The 13,503-nt window shown below is 42.8% G+C and overlaps 2 protein-coding genes across 8 annotated transcripts in view; one reads left to right on the top strand and one right to left on the bottom strand.

Annotated features, from left to right (window-relative positions):
* Positions 1-1,999, bottom strand: part of LOC141564691 (KRAB domain-containing protein 5-like) — a 63,273-nt gene extending 61,274 nt beyond the window's left edge. For 2 of the 7 annotated variants that reach the window (XM_074307472.1, XM_074307471.1), the window contains exon 1: positions 1,735-1,992. The gene's annotated coding sequence lies outside the window, so the exon portion shown is untranslated. Of the gene's footprint in view, positions 1-69; positions 1,709-1,734 lie in introns of those variants that run through there. The other 5 variants (XM_074307467.1, XM_074307469.1, XM_074307470.1 and 2 more) reach the window with 4 other exon arrangements.
* LOC141564692 (zinc finger protein 114-like) overlaps positions 1-13,503 on the top strand; it is a 92,707-nt gene that overhangs the window by 66,886 nt on the left and 12,318 nt on the right. The gene's annotated exons all lie outside the window — the stretch shown is intronic.

Below are 13,503 nucleotides of genomic sequence, written 5' to 3'. Positions count from 1 at the left end.
CATTATCTTTCACTTAAAAGACAGATGGCATGCACCTTGTAAGTGCTCTGCTATTCTGACTGATCTTACAATAACAAAGTTGTGATGTCTTTCAAAGTTATTGGCTTTTTTGTTGTTCAGTTTCATTCCTTCCTGACTCTTTGGGCCCGTTTTGGCGTTTTCTTGGCGAAGGTCCCAGACTCTTCCTTCTCCAGCTCATTTTACTGATGAGGAAACAAGGCAAACAAAGTGGAGTGACTGGCCCACAGTCACACAGCTAGCAAGTCTCTGACTTCACATTTGAAGTCCCAGTGATGTGTCTCTCTGATTCCAGCCATGCGCTCTAATCACTGGGCTACCTACACTGTTGGGATTGGTATCAATTATAGATGCCTCGATTGTACTCATTGTTCAGTTATTGTCCCGGTGATTATTTCTTGATCTTTTCACCCCAAGTGATTCATCTCATGTTGTGACAGAATCAGCCCCGCTCCGAGGAACGTGGGGAGCCAGGCTTTCTCTGCTTCCAATCTTTTCCCACTGTGGAATCTCTGGAGCTGTCCCAAGCCTACAAGCCCTCGGGGTACCTCAGCCTCATTTCCCTAGGCTGGCAGGAAGGTCTTCAGGTTCTTGTTTTCTGGCTGCTTCCTTGACCCCCCAATCTGGCCTCTCCGGAGCCTTAGAAACAGGAGGGTGCCCTCGGACACTGCAGGAGGAGCCGAAAGTTCAGGCCCCGGGCCCCGGGCCGCACCCAAGCTTGGCTCCCAGGGCTCCGGCCCATGGGCGTTGGGGTGGGAGAGGCTGCTGGGAGGGCAAGGCACCTCTCCAGGCTAATTGTGGATTAGAGAACAAAGCCTGTTTACAAGCGGTTTGGAGCCTCAGAAAACAATTCGGGGTTTGGGGGCTCGCAAAGCCGCTTCCGCCGCAGGGGAACTCTCCGGGGGGAATGGCCCGGGGTGACGGCCGCCACCGCAGCCTCGGCGGGCAGAGCATCTGGAGCAGGCGGCCCCGCCGTGCTGAGCACGCAAAAGTTTTCCCGCGCTCCTTCCGGGACGAAACTAGCGTTCGGGGCTTTTTTGGACGGGGGAGCGCGCCCGCCTCCTCGCGGCGCGGCTCCGGAGGGCCAGCCCGGAGCAGCACCCTGGGGGCCGCGCTCCCCTCCGCAAGGCCGGGTCCCGGGGGCCGCGGGGTCCCGGGGGCGCCCGCCTGCCTCGGCTCCTGCGGGTTGCTTCGCGTCCGCCCGGCCCGGGTTTGGGCCCAGAAGCCCGGCCGGCCCTGCTGAGAGGCGGGACGCGTGGCGGGCAAAAGGGCAGCTTTCCTACAGCCGCCCGAAGTCCGGGATCTGCCGAAAGGAGGATGGGAAGGCTCGGGCGGCCGCTCCCCCCGCTCGCTGGCCCTCGGACCCAGTCAAGCTGTGACCCGCATCCCCTCCGAGCGCGACCCGACGAGGCTGCGCGTGCGTCCGAGTCCGGCTCCCCAAGCGGGCAGAAGGTCCCGCCCAGTCCGGAATCCCCCAGGGAGCCTTCGGCCAAACCGGCTCCGCCCGGAGCGCCGGCCGGCACCACCCTGGGCGGCTCGGCCCGGGACCGAAAAGGCAGCGGACCCGAGATCCCGCCCGGACCGCCGAGCGGAGGGCTGGGACAGCCTCGCGGGCTCGACTTCCGGTGCCCAGACGCCGGGGGGGCCTCCCAAACTCCCCCCAAAGAGCCCCCCCAAACGCCTGAGATTGGCTCGAGGAGCGGGGAAGCCACTTACCAGCTCAGCGGGAGGGGTGTGCGCCGCGGGGCGGGGAGAGCGGGGAGCTGAACCAGCCGCACCGAGGGGGGGGCGGGAGTGGGGGGGCGCGGCGGCACCGCGGGGGGTCCTGCAGTCCGAGTCCCCGGCCATACCCCGGCGGACCGCCCCAGCCCCGCCAGCCTGGAGTAGGCGGCGGCGAGGCCCCGCCCCCCGTGCAGGCCACGGGGAGGCTCCGCCCCCAGCGCTGGCCGGCCACAGCAAGACCACACCCCCGGGTTTCAGCGTCACGGTGACCACGCCCCCCAGGCCAGCCTGCCGCCTGACAGCAAAGATGGGGGAAAGCTGGGACTGAGAGCAAGATCCGAGTGAACGGGCTGAGGATGGACACGGGGTCAACTTATCCGCGTCAGAAAAGGACCGAGGGGTGGCTTTGGTCCAGTGGGGGACGCAGGAAGTGCTCTGCTTGGCAGGAGAACTTTGTCCCTGACAAACCTCCCGACCTGCACCAGGTCAGGGAAATCGGTGGGAAATGGCCTTGAGCTGCAGGTCAGAGGGCCCTGGACAGCAGAGTGCAGAGGTGCCTGCTCTGGGGAACGAGGGTGGGAGGCACTCAGGCAGCCCCCGGGGCCTTCAGCCGCTATTCAGAGGGCCCTGCACAGCCCTGGGGAATGAAGGTGGGAGGCACTCAGGCAGCCCCCCACCATGGCCTTCAGCCTGGGTTCAGACCTTGCTGGACAAAGTTCCACTGCAGAAGTGCCTTCTCTGGGGAATGAAGGTGGGAGGCACTCAGGCAGCCCCCGGGGCCTTCAGCAGAAGCTCAGACCTTGCTGGACAAAGTTCCACTGCAGAAAAGCTTTCTATAGGTAATGAAGGTGGGAGGCATTAGAACTCCCAGGTTCATACTGGGAAGAACATTTGAATGTGATCTTCTTCTTCTCATGACTCATTTGGAATCCACCAACTGCATTTCAAACTGGAATGAAACTGTTTGCGCTCATCAGTTTGGGAAGGCTGCGGTCTGGATTTCAGATCTCATTATACGTGACACGATTTGTCCCGGAGAGAAGCCTTCGTGATGACACTAATGTGGGGAAAGCCTTCTGCTACAGATCATTCCTTATTGGCCTCCAGAGAGTTCACACTGGGGAGAAACATGCCGAATGTAATCCCTGGGTAAAAGCTTTCAAAGAGAATTAGTCTTGCTGGACAGAGGGATCACAGTGTATTTATGGTGGAAAGACTTTCAGGCAGATATTAGAGATTATCCATTTCCAGCAGAAGATTCAGAGTGGAGAGAAGCCTTATGAAGGGGTCCAGTGGGAATAAGCCTTTCTCCGGAAGAGGCATGTCATTAAACATGATAATATTCGTACTGGAAAGAAAGCTCTTAAAAGCAGTGATTGGGGGAAAGACTTTACCCAGAGCTCACATTGGAGCCATTGGACTTAGGGATGTCATTAATGCAGCCTCTTGCTATAGACTCGATCTCCTTCAACATCCAACTCGCAAACTCTATGTATGATGTATAGTGAATTCTTCTTTGAAATCCTAATGTTTGTCCTTAACTGTCCAATAATATTCCAAAGCAATCACATATTACTGAGGTTCTTCAGGAATTCCTTGACTGGTACTTCACTTTATTTTCTGTTCTTTGCTGACACACAATGAGTTCTGGGAAAAACATTTTTTTTTTAAATTTCTTTTGAACATGTATTTCTGTCATGACTTCTTTGGAAGTTATGGGATAGAGGGGATAGAATGCTGGGCTTGAAGGCACTAGACCTGAAGACCTGAATTCAAATTCAGTTTCTATGTGACTCCATGCAAGTCACTTAACCTATTCCTGCCAGAATGTTCTCCACGCAGGGATTCTCAAACTATGGCCTGCAGGCCAGATGTGGCAGCTGAGGAAGTTTATCCGGCCTGCAGGGTTATGGCAAATGGGCTGAGGGGCGGAGACAGACTGTGAGTTGTTGTTTTTACTATAGTCCGGCCCTCCCACAGTCTGAGGGACAGTGACCTGGCCCCCTAGTTGAAAAGTTTGAGGACCACTGAAGTAGACATAATAGCACTAACCTCCATACACCCAAGGGTTCATCAAATCAGTCATTATTTGTAACAAGCTCTGAATACATAGTTATTATGCAAAAGCTAGCTATTATTATTTTCATTACTGTTATTATTCTTGGGTCATAAGTCTTATAGAGAAAGTAGCAAAAACATATGGACAGTTTAATCACTTTTAATTCAAATTGATGAATATGCAGAGTGTGTGGAGGAGGAAGGACTACTGGTGATTGAGAGGGTCCTGGTGTTACAATTAGAACTATCTGGGCTGGAATCCTTCGGTGTCTGCTCTCTATCTCTGTCACTCTAGGCAAGGAGCAACTTCTCTGTGACTCAGTTTCTTAACTTGTTTTCATAGAGGAAAACGAGATGGTCGAAACAGGAAACAATCTGGAGGAGGGGAATTCCTGAAACCAACTAAGCCTTGGTAAACCTGATTGTGTGGTTAAAAAAGCCATGAGCTTTTAAATTAGCTAATTATCAATTAATTATTAATTAATATTAACTCCCCCCCCCCCCCGGGTGGAGTTGAGCAGCTTTTTCTGAACATGCAATGGATGTCTGGGGAGGAGGAACACATTAAAAGGTGGGTGTTACAGGAAAGTGTGTTAATTGCATTATCTCTAGCCAGTGGGATGAGGAAGGAGGCCCTCTGCCTACTGGGAGAAGAGCTGCAAGGCTTACTCTTACCTCTGTAGGATGTGTGTGTTCACCTGAGCTCCAACTTACTTCCTGCAGGAATGTATTAGAGGCTTTCCTCATCCTGAGCCTGTTCATTAACTGAGCCCTTTTAAAGTGCAGAATTTTTGTTTCCAATAATCTCTAAAATGAGAAAATTGGATTCTAGCTCCAAGGTCCCATTCAGTGCTTAACCTGTGCTCCCATCCAAAGTGTGTTTGAAGGGATATTCAATTATATTATTCAATATATTATGAATTTGTGATCCATCCCTGTTCCTATTTTTGTCAAGACCCCACTGATGAAAGGCCAGGTAAGGCTCTGAAGGGCTTCACCCCATAATGTGATCACTCCTAGCCCCCTATGCCCAAAATGAGAGCTTTTTTGACTTTTGTTTACTCTCTAAATAGCACCCAGTTTGTTCAAAACTCTTCGGGGAGTATGAGCTTTGTCTTTGTTCCCCCCATTAAAGTTTAGGGTGGGTTTCCAGTGCCAATATGTCAGGGAGGGAAATAGCTTACCAGCCTGGCACGAAAGGTCTGTCTCCCTGGGGTGGGAGAGGAGTGAGGTCCAAAAGCTGCAGCCAGATTCACAGAAGGGGGCCTGGAGCAAGGCTCCAACCTGGGGCAATGCACCATCAAGGCCCCTCCTTCCTGTAGATCTGCAAACCAGAGGCTTGTGTAGCACTGCAGAGTGCAGCCCTAGCTCAGGGCTTTGACCTCATTGCTGATCTGTAGTGAAGCCAGCCCTGAGGCTTGCCAACAGGGAAGCCCTTCCCCCAGGCCCTCCAGTCGGGAGACTCGGTTTCCATAGCAACCCAGCTGCAGGCCCCTAATCCTGGGGCAGGCCAACAAAAAGATGCCTCTTCTAAAACCTGCTAGCAGAGATGCGCTGTTTCCATAGCAACCCAGCAGCAGGGCCTGATCCCTGGGTCAGACTTTCAATAAGATCCCTCTTCCAGACCCAGCCAGTGGAAAGCCTCTGTTATTCATAGCAACCCAGTAGCAAGGCCCCAACCCTGGTTAGGCCAGCAGCTAATTCCCTCATGAAGGGGAAGCCAACAGGGAGAGCCCTCCCATAGTACAAGTCAGAAGGGAAGCCTCCAGTGAAAGCAAACTGCTGAGTTAGGGGCAGTAAGACCCTGACCCCAGCACAAATGCTTGGGACAGGGCAGGACCACAATCCAACTTTAACATTAAAATCACCAAATCACGCCCCAAAAAAGCAGAAAAAAAATAAGCAAAAAATAAAAGAACTTCACTCTAGAAAATAACTATGGTATGGTATGGTATGGAGTATGGTATGGTATGGTATGGAGGATGGAGACATAAACTTAGAAGAAGATAATAGTAGCAAAATGGCTACATGGAAAGTCTCAAAAAAAAAAAAAAAAAAAAAAAAAAAAAAAGGTAATATGGTCCAAAAGAAATGATGGAAGAGCTTTAAAAAGGATTTTTAAAGGCACATTAGAGAAGTAGAAGAAAAACTTGAAAAAGAAATGAGAGTGATATAAGAGAATAGTAAGAGTCAATAGTATGGAAAAAGATATAAAATATTTAATGAGGAACATAACTCCCTTAAAATAGAATTGACAAAGTGGAAAGGGAAGTACAAAAACTTACTACTGCCTTATTACTGAAAAAAAAAATTCCTTAAAAACTAGACTTGAGGGGCAGTTAGGTGGGACAGTGGATAGAGCTCCAGTCCTGAAGTCAGGAGGATCTGAGTTCAAATGTGACCTCAAACACTTAACACTTCCTAGCTGTGAGACCTGGGCAAGTCACAACCCCAATTGCCTCAGCCAAAAAAAAAAAAAAAAAAAGAAAAAAAAAGAAAAAAGAATTGAGCAATTAGAATCTAAGACTCTATGAGACATCGAGATATGATAAGACAAAATCAAAAAAGTAAAAGAAAAGAAAAGAACATGAAATTTCTCATTGGAACATACCTGCCCTAGAAAATAGATCAGGAGAAATACTATAAGAATTACTGGACTACTTGAAAGCCATGACCAAAAAGAAAAAAAATAAATAAATCTGAACAATATCTTTCAAGAAATTATCAAAGAAAATTGCCCTGATATATTAAAACCAGAGGACAAAAAAGAAATTGAAAGTATACATACATCTCCATCTGAAAGTTATCCCAAAATAAAAACTCCCAAAAACACCAGAGCTCACATAACAAGGAAAAAATACTCCAAGCAGCCAAAAACTAACTATTCAATCTCCCTACATATTAAGATGAAATTTGATATACTGTAATAAATCTGACCATATGAAAGTTTGATTTCTTAGATTCCACTACAAAAAAGACTTTGTTTTTAGAATTCTCAGAAATAGAACCATTAATAGATTTTGTCATTCATGTATGACTCTTCATGACCCCATTTGGGGTTTTCTAGGCAAAGGTGCTGGAATGATTTGCTTTTTTTTCTTCTCCAGTTCATTTTACAGATGAGAAACCTGGACAAATACGATTAAGTGACTTGCTCAAGATCACCCAGATAGGGTGTTATCTGAGGGCAGATTTTAGCTCAGGAAGCTGTGTCCTTTTGCCTTTAGGTCCAATGCTCTATCCACTATGTAGCCTAGTCACCTCACTTCTTGATGGATAGATATCACAGAAGCAACAAGGCTACAGATTATTCTCTTGATTAAGTAATGGAGTTTTTATTTATCTTTTTTTAATGGTCAGACGATGGAAATATAAGTAAAAAGGTATAAAACAATATAAATTCTTAATGAGATAATCCCCCAATAAAATAGGGCTTATGAGTCATACAGAGGGTAATTTGAACAGAATACACAGGAAAAGGAAAGAACCATGCTAATGGGGACGTGATATTGTTTGCCCTTCTTTCTTGAAGAGGACCATGATATATTGAAGGTCTCATAACATGTGAGTGAATTGCATTGAAGTGAGGCAGGGCAGGGCAAAGTTACCAGGCTCATTCTTTCCTCCAGAGCCATGTGGCTCCAGATAGAGATCAGGCAGATTAGAGATGCTCCTGGATGCAGTGGGAGAACCTGGCCTTTTTAAGCTAAAATCTTTAACAGTCTCAATTTAACTGAGGCAACACCCATTAAATGATTAAGGCTAAGGAAGAAATGAAGCAAAGAGTATCCTCTTTTACCTGACCCAAAAAAAAAAAAAAATCAATCTGGAAGGGGAAGGCCTTCAGGGTTTCTGGACAAAACAGAAACAATTATACTCACTCTGAACCATTATAGCCCAAAACAATGACCAAATACAGCTTGGACTGTGACTTAATGCTGGCCAATCCATGAGAACCTGGAACTGAGCCCCGCAGGGAAAGCTTCAGACACTGAGGTCCTCTCTAGAACTAAACTCCTCTTCCAGCATTCCCACTCTAGTGTAAAGAGTGCAACTGGAGCTGGGCTGGTGTTCTCTGTCAAAAGTTATGGGTTCATGTTCAACAAACATTTATTAAGTATTCAGAAATGCAAAAGCGAAAGACATAAATAAACCTTTTAAAATGTAAAAAATGACAGAAATGAGGAAGTATTCTGCACGTTGATGAGAAATGTCAAACAATGGCAATAGTTAAAAACTGAATGAGCAAACAGTGAAATAAATCCCAAAGCCAGAAATAAAGTTAGGGATAAAGTCTGTGACTCAAGGATGAATAGGATGTAATATAAAATATATTTCTCTACAAATACGAGACTTCTGGCACTCAGAGTAGATTCACAAAATCCCCTCTCCACTATAGTCTATCCAAAGGGCTTAAATGAAAGTGTATTCAAGTACTATTTATTTCCAGATGACTGATCTCACTCATCCCAGTCCTAGCAACTACACCTAGAATTGATTCCTCTCTATTCCCATGTCTACCTGTTGAAACCCTGTCTTTTACATGTTTTTAGGTGCATCAGCACCTAGCTCTTGTCCATGGTCCTGATAGCCACTATCTTGGAAGCAATCTTGTTCCATTGCTCAGGTTACATGTATTGTATTTAATCTATTTTGTATTGTTGTTTTCTTGTATATAATATATATAATGTAAGCTCTTTGAGGTTAGGGAATATATCTTAATTAATCTTCTTTCCCCCTCAGAAAGTGGCACTTGTATATGGTACATACTGAACAATTTTTTCAGAAGTCAAAAATTTTAAGTAATTTTAAGCTTCACATGTGAAAATGACAACACTGTCCTAGAATTAGGCATATAATTAGAGGAAGTGAAAGTATTTCAAAATACAGTGCCCCAAAAGTTTGAGTGTGCTTTTAATTTGTGAAAGCTTAAGCAAAAGATTGATTAACAGAGTTGGAACCATTGGTTGGTGAAGGGCTGAAGAACTATATTACATTAGATCAATGGAATATTATTATACAAAAAGAAGTTATGAATCGAGGGAGTCAGAGAAAAATGGGAAAATTTGTAAAAAACTAATACAGAGCAAAATAAGCTCCACAACTACAGTAATGTTTTATTAACTTGAGTGAATGAATGGATTACCTATGGGATTCCAATTCTGAATAATGGGGGTGGGATGGGAATGTGAAGGTTCTAGAGAACAGAAAATGAAATATTCCTCTTCCTTCACAGAAAAGAGGTGGAGGACTACTAGGAAAATGTGAACATTGTCTATGTTATATTTTAAGGAGGAGATTGAAAAACTCAAAAGCTTCTGGATGATTTCAAAAAGACCTGGAGAGACTTATATGAACTGATATTAAGTGAAGTGAGTAGAATCAAGAGAACATTATACACAGCAACATCAAGATTTTGTAATGATCAATTCCGATGGGCGTGGCTCTTTTCAAAATCAAGGTGATTCAGGCCAGTTCCAATGGTCTTCTGATGAAAGAGATCGATCTCTATCCAGAGACTGTGGGGATTGATTGAATGTGGATCACAACATAGTAGTTTCACTTTTTGTTTGGTTGTAACCGTTTGCTTGTATTTTACTTTCTTTCTCATTTTGTTTTCTTTTTTGATTTGATTTTTCTTGTGCAGCATGATAATTGTGGAAAAATGTATAGAAGAATTGCACGTATTTAACATATATTGGATTACTTGCCATCTAGGGGAGGGGCTAGGGAAAGGAAGGGAGAAAAAAATTTGGAACAGATGGTTTTGCAAGGATGACTGTTGAAAACTATGCATATGTTTTGAAAATAAAAAAGCTTTTTAAAAATGGGTGTGAAAGGTAAAAAGAAAGTTGAATAAAGGGAGGCATTTTAAATAAGTGCTAAAATTAAGTGACAAAATAGAGATCTGAATGAAAAATATGACTTAAATGTTTCCAGCTTGGAATGCAGGGAGCATGATGGGATCCTTGATAGAAATGGATTATCATCTTTCCTCAGAGTACTACATCACCAACTTTGCACTGGATATTATGCTTGGATGTTCCATAGGTGGCTCAAAATTAGCATTTACAAATAGAATTTATTTTTGCCTCAAAAACATACCCTTTTCCTTAAGTGCCCTATTTTTTATGAGGATAACATCTTTCTTCTAGTCAGCAAAGTCTTCAACATCACTATGTGTCTAGTGGGCCTCTATCTCAAATTCAGTATTTTCTTTTTTTTTTTTTTTCCCCCTGAGGTTGGGGTTAAGTGACTTGCCCAGGGTCACACAGCTAGGAAGTGTTCAGTGTCTGAGATCACATTTGAACTCAGGTCCTCCTGAATTCAAGGCTGGTGCTCTCTCTACTGCGCCCCCTAGCTGCCCCCTCAAATTCAGTATTTTCAAAACAGAACTAATTATGTTTTCTCTGAAAATCAAATCTCTTCTTAACTTGACTGTTTCTGTTGAGGCTGCCATGGCAGTCAACGATGCTTGAAAGCATGAAATATACTGTGCTCTTTCCTCTTCCTCATTCTTCCTGCTATTATGGAGTTGGAATATTCAATATGGATCCAATTGGTTATAAAGTATAGTTCATTTTATTTTTTCAGTGTTTTTCTTATACTTCTCCTTTCCACTCATATAGACCCCAATCTAGTTCAAGCCACAGTTCCTTTCATTTGTATTCTTATAATAATCTACTAAATGATGTCCTTGCCTCCAATCTCTCCCACTTACATTTTCTAAAGTCTCCCAGTCTCTTCCAACCTACCTTTACTAAACTGATATAATTATCATATATAATATATAACTATGATATAACATAAGTCTGATCATCTCACTGCCTTGGTTCAAGAAACTAGTTTCCTGTCATTTCTGGGGAAAAATACAATCTCCTCTCCTTGGTGTTTAAAATTTTTCATAACCAGACTCTAGTCCATAAGCTTTATATCTCTTCTATACTACTTGTTCTAACTATACTAATTTGCATTCCCATAGAATCAATATGCTGTATATCATCTCTTTGCCTTCCTTGTACAAATTGTGTCTCTCATGCCTAGAAGTTACTTATTTCTGCCTCCTAGAATCTCTAGCATTCCCTCCCTCAGCTTGATTCTATTGTTCATAATCAAGCTGAAAAGCAAATCATTCTAGAAAAACAAAGAGGCCAAATTTAGATGAATTAATAAAGATGTAATAGAGTACCAGCCCTGAAGTCAGGAGGACCTGAGATCAAATCTGACCTCAGACACTTAACACTTCCTAGCTGTGTGACCCTGGGCAAGTCACTTAACCCCAATTGCCTCAGAAACAAAACAAAACAAAATAAAACAAAAAACAACTATTACAGATGTGTTACTTTAGAAAATGTTTTCCATTTGGATCCTAGGGAATCATTGCAAACACAATTCATCCTTCATTATGGATGTCAAAAGAGCATGAGTGTGAATTTCCTTACACTTATGCTCTTTTGAAATCCACAATGAAGGATGGTTTGTGAAAGTTTCCGTATTAGTAGAAGTCAGGGTTATTTTCATAAATAATATTGGGAACCATACCTCCCTCAAAAGAACAGAAATCAAAATGGGGAAAGGATCCTTGCAAATTTGATTATTTGTTTTCTAGGACAAAATAAAATGAAAATAAATTGAATCATACAAACAAAACTTTTCAGAGTATGTAACTTGAAAATATGACACAAAGACAATGAAGAGGTGAGCCCATTCATAGGTAATAAGAAAATTAGCTTAGAAATGGAAATGGTTCTTAACAAGGTGTGGGTATGGGTGCCCTGGAGATGAGTATTGACAATTACTAATTTGTTCACCTTTAACTTCCTTTTGGATGTGATGATGACTCAAATGATGCTATTATCACATAAAAAAAAGAAGGGAGTTAAGAACTTCAAAATTAGACTCAGTCTTTGAAAGCCTAAATAAATAGCAATGGTAAAAGAATCATCAACTGATATAGGAAATGTCATTGAGAGAGAAGAGTTATAGAAAATTGCAAAATAGTAGACCTGGAAGATTGGAAAATTGGAAGAAAATAATTTGAAATAAGGAAATTCAGAAGAAGATTGATTTTCAGAGAGGAAACGAGTGTTTTGAACTTGTTTAACATGAGCTATTTCCAAAATGGAAATGTCTAAACGGTAATTTGTCTAAAAGGTAGATGTGGGACCAGAACTACCCCCCCCACAATGCATACATATATGTGTATTATACACACAAATACATGCATATGCACTGCCCAGGGATTGTATGGCAGATGTTGGCTACCTTTGCCTGAGTTAAAAAAAAATTGTAGATATTTCTTCTGGTTGCCAGCTTCCTGGGCAAAGCAAAAATCTTGGGAAAAGTTTTAATGAAAGAAAACAAAGGGTGAAAAACCAAACCAAAATTTAAAAAAATACTATGATATGTTCAAGTCAGGCTATACCCTGTAATGTCAGGGAGAGTTTTCTGGAGGGTCTTGGGACCAGCCTTGGTCTCAGAGGAATAATCACATGAGAATAGTCAGGAATAAAGTCCAAAGGCTTTATTGTCTCCTTCAGTCTCTCAGTCTGAACCAGTCTGCTCCACAGTCTCTTCCAGCAGTCTGACTCACAGTCTGTCCCCATTTTCCCTCAGTAGCCTGACAGTCTGCCAGTCTCAACCAGTCTCCTCCATAATGCAGTGATCTGGTTATATCAAATCAATTATAAATGCAATCTCCCTTTCATTTTTAATTCATCATAAAAATCTGTCTTCCTCAACTTCAGAGGGGGATCTAAAGGCAAATGAGCTTTGTTTCCCAGAGGTCTTTTTTTTAAATTTAACCTCAAAAATGAGTATGGAAATAACTCAGTCATATCTGTAAGAGTGGGAGGATGTGGATTTTTAAAAAGAAAAAAAATCACTTCCCCATAGCCATTTAAAGGGTTGTTTATTATTGTTATTAATAAAATAATTAATAATCATTAATATTGTTGTTCATCACTGACCTAATAATTTACAACATTTATAATAGATAGCAGATATTAAATAATTTTCATTTAAAACTCAAAATTAAAGAAAAAATAAAAATAAATAATAAATTAAAAACAAGTTTTTAAAAAAGGAATAAAATTGGAATGGCTGTTGATGAAACCATGTTAGGCAACTAGGTGGCACAGTGCATAGGGTGCTGAACATCAGGAAGAACTGATTTAAAGAAAGCTTCAGACACTTAGTAGCCAGGTGATCCTCAATAAGCCATATAATCTCTTTCAGTTTCCTTGTCTGCAAAGCAGGTATAGAAAACAGCACTTACCTCATTGGATTATTGTAGGAATCTAGTGAGCTAATACATTCAAAATGCTTTACAGACCTTAAAGCATCTTATAAATATCATTAATTTTCACTTTCACAATTAACCATCTCTTAAATGATCCATTCAGTAATTTTTCAAATATTAAGTACAAGCTTATTCATCTATAGCTTTGCTGGAGTGAATTTTTTCTTAAAGTGAAGTCATTTGTTCATTTCTAGTATTCTTTTCCCTCATGACTGTTCAAAAATCTCTGATGGTAGCTCAGCAATGACATCTGCTGGCTTCTTAAGTATCCAAAGATGCACCAAATTTCAAGTGACCTGAGTTCCTCAAGAGCAATGAAGTTCTCATTGATTGTCTCCTTTGGTTTTCTTGGATACCAAGTGCCGGTTAGACATTTGTAATCTCTCATTTTCAAAACAAAGGGA

Source organism: Sminthopsis crassicaudata, chromosome 3 (assembly GCF_048593235.1).
Source record: "Sminthopsis crassicaudata isolate SCR6 chromosome 3, ASM4859323v1, whole genome shotgun sequence".
Lineage (NCBI taxonomy): Eukaryota > Metazoa > Chordata > Mammalia > Dasyuromorphia > Dasyuridae > Sminthopsis > Sminthopsis crassicaudata.
Note: the sequence above shows the minus strand (reverse complement) of the source record. Positions and strands in the feature narration are given on the sequence as shown.